This window comes from Phoca vitulina, unplaced genomic scaffold (genome assembly GCF_004348235.1).
Source record: "Phoca vitulina isolate PV1807 unplaced genomic scaffold, GSC_HSeal_1.0 scaffold4, whole genome shotgun sequence".
Taxonomy (NCBI): Eukaryota; Metazoa; Chordata; class Mammalia; order Carnivora; family Phocidae; genus Phoca; species Phoca vitulina.
The window spans coordinates 59,354,303-59,362,996 of NW_022589707.1; the positions used below are offsets into that span (position 1 = coordinate 59,354,303).

At 38.8% G+C, this 8,694-nt stretch overlaps 1 pseudogene; it reads right to left on the bottom strand.

The window, feature by feature from the left end:
- Positions 1 to 1,666: 1,666 nt before the first annotated feature.
- LOC116630544 lies at positions 1,667 to 2,575 on the bottom strand (annotated as a pseudogene).
- Between the last annotated feature and the right edge of the window lie 6,119 nt (positions 2,576 to 8,694).

The following is an 8,694-nucleotide window of genomic DNA, read 5'->3' on the forward strand; positions in this document are numbered from 1 at the left end:
AGGTGAGAGACCCTGCTCTAGACTTTAGAGAGATGTTTAGATTCTTATAAACCAGATAATTTATAGGTTTGGAGCAAAAATCTAGAACTCTTAAGTTAATATCTTTAAAATTGAGATACAGAACCAACTGTATGGTGTACATTGTAAAATGTAGAACATTGTGATTTTTATTTATACACATAAGACTATAGCATTTTGGTGTCTTTCAGGGGGTTCCAAATCCTGTATGAGGTTGCCTTGAAACTGTACGCAAAAATCAAAACCTACTGTGGAAACCATTAAAAGATAATTATTCTTTTTATAAAAGCAGTGAACATAGAAACTAATAAAGTCAGTGTTCATAGTGTATTTTATTTTTATTGAAGAATGACATACAATATTGTATTAGTTCCAGGTGTATAGCATAGTGATTCGAGATACATTACATTATAAAATGGTCACCACAGTGAGTGTAGTCACCATCTGTCACCATACAAAGTTGTTATGATGTTATTGACTATATTCCTTACGCTGTATATTACACGTCCATGTCTTACTTATTTTCTAATCTCTTTTACCTACTCCGACCATCCCTCCCCCCTCCTCTTTCCTGGCAATCATCAGTTTCTCTGTATCTGAGTCCTTTTGTTTTGTTTGGTCATTTGTTCTGTTTTTCAGATTCCACAAGTGAAGTCATATGATATTTGTCATTCTCTGTCTTACTTATTTCACTTATTATTAAAACTCTCCAGGTCCCATCCATGTTATTGCAAATGGCAAGATTTCATTGTTTTTATAGCTGAATAGTAATCCATTGTCTATCAATACCACATCTTCCTTATCCATTCACCCACTGATGAACATTTAAGTTGTTTCCATATCTTGGCTGTTACACATAGTGCCGTGAACATAGTGGTACACATGTCCTTTCAAATTCTTGTTTTCATTTTTTTGGTAAATACCTAGAAGTAGAATTCCTGGTTCATATTGTAGTTCTATTTTCAATTTTTTGAGGAAACTCTATACTGTTTTCTATTGTGGCTGCATCAATTTACAATCCCACCAACAGTGCACAAGGGTTTCCTTTTCTCCACATCCTCACCGACATTTGTTACTTGTTTTGAAACATACCGCAGTGCTCTTGCACAGTAATGTTGTCTTACAGGAGGGGCAAAAACAGTTCTGTTGAAGACAATTCACCAGTTTCTGACTTTCTGAAAACAAGATGATTTCAAAACTCACAAGTAGAGGGGAGGCCTTGGTACTTACTTTTTAAAAATGTCCATTAAGCTCCACTGATTGTTTGCTGCTATCCTTATCTACAGCCATGCTGAGTAACGCAATAGCTAAATGGAAGGTAAACTGTATTCAAGAGATGTTAACGTTTACATCTTATTATCTGCAGTCTCTCAGAGAAAGCAAAAGTAACTACAAACAGCACTATGCCAGAAACTGGTTTCTTCACCGGCAATACCGCTTTGGCGTACAACAAACCGGTGGTTTCTCAAGTGGTCACGGCTGTTGACAAAAGGCTTTGTGTTTTTATGTGGCACATCTAATGGTCCATCTGAAAACAAGTGTTTTGAATGTTAACTGTTCTCTGACACTTTGGAGTTACGGTTGCTCTTCCCATTTCCATTAGGTCAATATAAGGTTTGTGGTAACACTGTACAAGTTTAAAATTTCATTACAGGAAGTGGTCTGGGGTACTATGAGTAATATTTGGCTCGCCTCTGCTGGGTGCTGGGTCACACTGCAAGAAAGCATTTTAGAGTATCCTCAAGTTCTGTGATTTCAGCTTGAATACCACAATGATAACAATAGTTAAGAGCAGTGAAAATCGTTACTACGTTCTGGTCATGGCACCAGTTACATCCGTCCATCACCAGCTGGAGAGCTCTGGATACCAGTGTGAGGCCCTTGGCATGATTAAATGTTTCAGAAATGTCTTGCCCAAAGGTGTAACGAGCTCCTCGAGGAGACACACCCCAACCACCCTGATCGTCTGGATCTGACACAGCAAGTCAGACATTGGACCCTGATGAGGAACTTCCAGGCTCTCAAGCCCTCTGATGTGATCCAGTGTAGCTATGGATGGTGAGAGGCCACCATGGAGACAGACTAGCTGCCCGTCCACCAAGGCAGTGAGAGGAAGACAGTCAAAAAGATCTGTAAAATATTTCCAAACATTCGCATCTCCATATTTTGCTAAACATTCATCATAGAGACCATATACTTGTGTCATCTGTCTACTCTCATGATTTCCTTGGAGAATGGTGATGTGTGCAAACCAGAAGAGCTACGAGCAGAATAAGTGTTTCAACTGAATATCACCTGTCAACATACTCTCCCGTAAACAAGTAGTTTGTATCTAGTGATTTGCCACCAATTCTAGACAGTTCCATGAGATCATGAAATTGTCCCTGTACATCTCCACAGACAGTGACTGGCCATCGAGCTTCTTGTACGTAGCATTCTTTTGACAGGGTGTCTTTAGCCTTCTGGCAGAGGCTCTTGACCTGGGACTCTGACGGTTGCTGGTGCTCTTCAGCCATTCGGTGCACGGGTCCAGCTCCTTGGTGAACACCTCGCTCATGATGCCACCCGCCCAACTGGTTGAGGCTGTGTGTTACTCCCCCAGCGTCACGTGCACCGCAGGCCACACACACACGCGGGGACCGGTTCCCCGGGAACGCGTGGGGCTACTGGCAGATGCTCTCTCTGCACCAGTGCCAACCCACGGGCTCTCCCTGGAAGTACTGGGCCACCCCCTGCTGCCCTCCTCTGCTCCTTGTCTTTTGGATATTAGCATGCTAACAGGTATGAGGTGATCTGTCCTTGTGGTTTTTCATTTGCATTTTTCTGATGCTTAGTAATGTTAAGTACCTTTTCATGTGCCTATTGGCCATCTGTCTGCATCTTTGGAAAAATGTCTAGTCAGGTCCTCGGCCCATTTTTTAATTGGATTGTTTTGTTGATACTGAATCTTAGGAGTTCTTTATATTTTGGATATTAGCCTCTAATCACATACATGACTTACAAATATCTTAGCTGGTTCAGTAGGTTGCCTTCTCATTTCGTTGATGTTTTCCTTCACTAGGCAAACTTTTTTTTTTTTAGTTGGATGTAGTCCCATTTGTTTATTTTGTTGTTGTTGTCCTTGCCTGAGGAGACAGATGCAAAAAAAAAAAAAATCACTAAGACCAATGTCAACTTACTGCCTATGTTTTCACTGAGGAGATTTGTAGTTTCAGGGTCTATATTTAAGCCTTTAATCCATCTTGAGTTTATTTTTTATATGGTGTAAGTGCTCTAGTTTCATTCTTTTACATGTAGCTTTCCAGTGTCCCCAAAACCATTTATTGAAGAGACTGTCTTTTCCCTCATCATATATATCTTGACTCCTTTGGTATAGATTAATTGACAGGATAAGCATCTGTTTATTTCTGGGCTTTCTACTGTGTTCCACTGACGTTTGTCTGTTTTTGTGACAGTACTGTGCTGCTTCAATTACTATACTTTACAGTATAGTTTGAAATCTAGAAGCATCATACCTTCAGTTTTGTTTTTTCTGAAGATTGCTTTGGCTATTCAGGGTCTATTGCCGTTCCACACAAATTTTAGGATTCTTTATTCTAGTTCTATGAAAAATGCTGTTAATGTTTTGATAGGAATTTCATTAAATTTGTAGATTGCTTTGGGCAGTATGGACATTTTAACAGTATTCTTCCAACCCATGAGCACAGTATGTCTTTCCTTACGTCATATTAATATCCTCTTCAGTTTATTTCATCAACATCTTATGCTTTTCAGAGGTCTCTCACCTCTTTGGTTAAATTTACTCGTAGGTCTTTAATTCTTTTTGATGCAATTATAAGTGGGATTGTTTTATTTATTTTTCTTTCTGATAGCAGGTTTTTAGTGTATAAAATGCAACAGCTTTCTGTATATTAATTATGCATCCTGCCACTTCACTAAACTCCTTTATTTTAATAGTTCTTGGATGGAGGCTTTAGGATTTTCTATATATATAGCATCATGTCATCTGTGAATAGTGACATTCTACTTCTTCCAATGCAGGTGCTTTTTATTTCTTGTCTAATTGCTGTGGCTAAAACTTCCAGTACTGTGTTGAATAAAATGTCAGAGGTGGGCATCCTTGTCCTCTTCCTAATCCTAAAAGTTTTCAGTGTTTCACTGTTCGTATGGCATATATGGCCCTTATTATGTTGAGGTACATTCCCTCTATATCCACTGTGTTGAGAGTTTCTATCATCAATGGATGTTGAATTTTGTCAAATCTTTCTTTGTATCTGTTGGAGGTGATCATACAATTTTTACCCTTCATTTGTTAATGTGGTGTATCATATTGATTGATTGCAGATACTGAACCACCCTTGCATCCCTGAAATAAATCCCACTTGATCATGGTGTATGATCCTTTTAATGTATTTTTAATTGGATTTTCTATATTTTGTTGAGGACTTCTGCATCTATGCTCATCAGGGATATTGGCCTGTAATTTTTTTTTCTTTTGTAATGTTTTTGTCTGGTTTTAGTATCAGGGTAGTGCTGGCCTTGGGAATGAGCTTGGAAGCATTACTTCCTCTTCAGCTTTTTGGAATAGCTTGAGAAGAATAGGTAATAATTATTCTTTAAATGTTTGGTAGAACTCATCTGTGAAGGCTTTGGTCCCAGATTTTTAAATGTTTTTTTTTTTTTCTTTTTGACTTTTAAGTTTTTCTGATTACTGATTCAATTTTATTACTACTAATTGGTGTGTTTAGATTTTCTCTTTCTCATGTATTTAGTCTTGGCAGATTGTATATTTCTAGGAATTCATCCATTTCTTCTAGGTTCTCCAATTTGTTCATGTATAATTGTTCATAGTAGTCTTTTATGATCCTTTGTATTTCTGTAGTATTGATTGTAAATTCTTTCATTTTTGATTTTATTTATTTGGGCCATCTGTCTTTTTTTCTTGATAGTTTTTCTAAAAATTTATATCTTTTTAAAGAACCAATTTTTGGGGTACCTGGCTGGCTCAATCAGTAGAGCATGTAACTTTTTTTAAAGATGTTTTTTAAAATTTTTATTTATTTATTGGAGAGAGAGAGAGAGAGAAGGAGCAGGGGGAGAAGCAGACTCCCTGCTGAGCAGGGAGCCCAATGCGGGACCCGATTCCAGGACGCTGGGACCATGATCCGAGTAGAAGGTGCAAGCCCAAGCAGCTGAGCCACCCAGGTGCCCCACTTTTTAAGATTTTTATTTATTTATTTGACAGAGAGAGAGGGAACACAAACAGGGGGAGTGGGAGAGGGAGAAGCAGGCTTCCTGCAGAGCAGGGAGCCTGATGTGGGGCTCGATCCCAGGATCCTGGGATCATGACCTTAATGACTGAGACACCCAGGTGGCCCAAGCATGTAACTCTTGATCTCAGGGTTGTGAGTTTGAGCCTCATGTTAGGAGTAGAGATTACTTAAAAAATAATAAGAGAACCAACTTTCCTTCCTTCTACTAACTTTGGGCTTTGTCCTTTTCTCTAGTTCCTTTAGGTGTGAGGTTAAATTCTTTATTTGAAATTTTTCTTATTTCTTGAAGTAGGCCTGTATCACTATAAACTTCCCTCTTAGAACAGCTTTTACTGCATCCCATAGATTTTGAAGCATTGTATTTTCATTCTTATTTGTCTTAAGGTACTTTTTAATTTTCTCTTTGATTTCTGTATTGACCATTTGGTTGGAGAGTAGCATGTTGTTTAGTCTCCATATGCTTGTGATTTTTCCACTTTCCTCCTTGTAGTTGATTCCTGGTTTCATAAAGTTGCAGTTAAAAAAGATGTCTGATATGATTTCAGTCTTATATTTATTGAGACTTGTTTTATGGCCTAACATGTGATCTATCATGGAGAATATCCCACATGCACTTCAGAAGAATGTGTGTTCTGTTTAATATAGTGTATTTGAAATGAAATCTAATTACTTTGAAAAATATGTTTTGTAAAGTGAAATCCCTGAGTATTTATCCAACATTGATTATGTTGTTTCATGTTTAAGAGATTTACTAGGTGGTAAGGATTTTAAGAATTTTCAAAAAACAAAGACTTGTCTTCAGTGGGTTTAAAGCTAATACATGTGAGTGGGTCTCTGTGATGTAAGGCAGTAAGAAATGCCTTAAGGGTGCCAAATCCATTCTTGAAATATGGATGCTTTTGAGAGAATTGCTGGGGGAAAGTTATATGCAAAAGATGAAAACAAGACTGTACCCAGATCAGCATGAGTAAAATCTAGAAACTAGAGAACTAGTCTAGAGGTAAGGGGCGGTTCAAAGCAAAAAATTGAGTGTCCCTAATAGGAAACATATACTCTTGAAGTGAAGCATCTGCCCTGTCCAGGAGCTCAGGCTCTAAACCAGTCATAGGATATGGCCCCATCCCCTCCTGCAGTAGAAGGGAACAGCTGGGTGAGTGACTGTATATAGAATTCTGGGAATGTGGGGAGATTCTGACACTTAACTGTGAACTTAATTCTGCGTCACAACCAAAACTTAACAGCAGACCCCTAAGGGATGCAATCAAAGTAAAGTTTGGATCTTACGTCTGTACTGGGCAAACCCCATCATCTGCACCTTAGAAATTAAAAACACAAGTTCAGGGACTGGTCCAAAATTTCAGAAAAGTTCAAAGTAGGCAGAATGTTGGTGTCAGTCTCCCACCATTTGCTTAATGCATTTTCCCCTCTGCCAAGTGTACCATTGATGGTTGTGCTCCATTTTTAAAGTGTCGTGATTATACATCTGTCTTAGTTGATAGCAAATACTAGCAAAGAGTGCTCTTTATCCATGGAGTGTTGTCTTTGCTCTCTCTTGAGCTCTTCTCCAGTTCTCTGCAGTCTGTAGATACTGTGTGAGTGAAGAAATATTAGTTCTTTGTGTTTTTTTAATCTTTTTTTAAAAAGATTTTATTTATTTATTTGACAGAGAGGGACAGCAAGAGAGGAAACACAAGTGGGGTGGGGGAGTAGGAGAGGGAGAAATGGAGCCTGATGCGGGACTTGTTCCCAGGACACTGAGATCATGACCTGAGCCAAAGGCAGATGCTTAACGACTGAGCCACCCAGGTGCCCCAAGAAATACTAGTTCTAATAACCCCTGGCTCCCATTAAAATAAAGGGGGAGATCCAATTAGAAAAAATCTATTGGTACGATTGTCTTTTTGTCCATCGTGAGCAGAGAGGTTGTTCACCTCCTGCCCTTAGAGGCTGCATGCTTGTCAACATTTAAATAACAGCTGGGCCCTTTGCCTTTGTTAAGATGTATTTTTTATACCTATTGATTACCTCAAGATGATTATATGAATAAATTCCTCCATTCTTTCAATAAGGTGAAGCAGGCCAGAGGATCATTTTTCTTTGCTGTCAAGTTACTATTTTACAATAGAATTAACAGTAAAATTCTCCTGCTTGATCTATTTGTTTTTGTTTTCTCTGAGACCAAAAAATTAAATACATTTGCATTCTTTGAAACCTCCTGGCAGTGTTCTGACACTCATTTGAATTGTGGCATCTTAGAAACATTTACTTGTTAAAAGAAAGGACCTTAGCCAGTCTTCTGGAAATTAATAAATACCCTTCTGTATTTCTCCAGGACTCTGTGAGAATGTGTCTTCCTACTACCTTCAGAGGGTAGATAAGCTTTTCTGCCTTGCTCTTTGGGCTGAAGATGATGCCTCACGTAGATGTTTTCATTATATGGATGAATGAAGGGGAAACAGCATTTCGCCCATCAGCCCTGTTCTTCATCCTCCCTCCACCTGGTAATAGAGCAAAATACTGCCCTAGGCACTGTAGAGAGATAAGGTGAATTAAATACTTCAAGAAGTTGAGTTTTCTCAGGGAAAGTGAACATGCCTGCTTGAAGCACTTGACAAAATCCGGGTTGACTTCCGTCTCTGCAAAGAGTTTGGGCCCTTTGAAAATAGGCACAAAATTAGAGAAACTGAGAGACAGCTCTCAAAGGTTTTTCTACTACCCCTTTATTCTCTATTCAGAATAACATTGAACAATTTTAGGTATCCCCATTTGAATTGAGCTCTCTGTAGGTTTTGTTTTGTTTTGTTTTGTTTCGTTTGTTTTTTCCAAATCTCTGAGGAGCTCTGGACTTGGAGATTGGGAATGGAAGGGGGGAAGTGGCATCCTACTTCCCCGGAGTGAAACTGTGAGGTGGTGAGAACAGTCTAATCGCAAACTTCATTTAGCTGGGTATGCTGGAAAGGTATCCCATGATACACAGACAACATAATGCTCAGACAGAACTAAGTCTCCCAGGAATTTTGCTAGCATTACATGCTCATTCATTGCATCACGCAAGCATTTTCTTCTGGGAAAGATGCCAAATATTTTTGTTCATGACTTTCTAAATAGATAATAGCCACAATTGCTAAACTCATTTGCTGTTCACAAGTGGAAAAGAAGAGCCCATGGTTGTTTAGCGAATGTCAGGAGGTATGTTTAGGCTCATTTTAGGGCCATGAAGAGGTTTCCTGAACCAATGCCCTGGATAGCTCCTTGGTTTGAAATGGGTTGCCCTCCAACCTCTGCTTGCGGGCCATGAATCAATAGCTAAATGTTATTGTTGAAGACAGCCAAAACCATAGGCGGTAAACCTCAGGAAAAAAGTTAAACTTGATCTCTAGTGACATATTTTTCAGTGTGCATA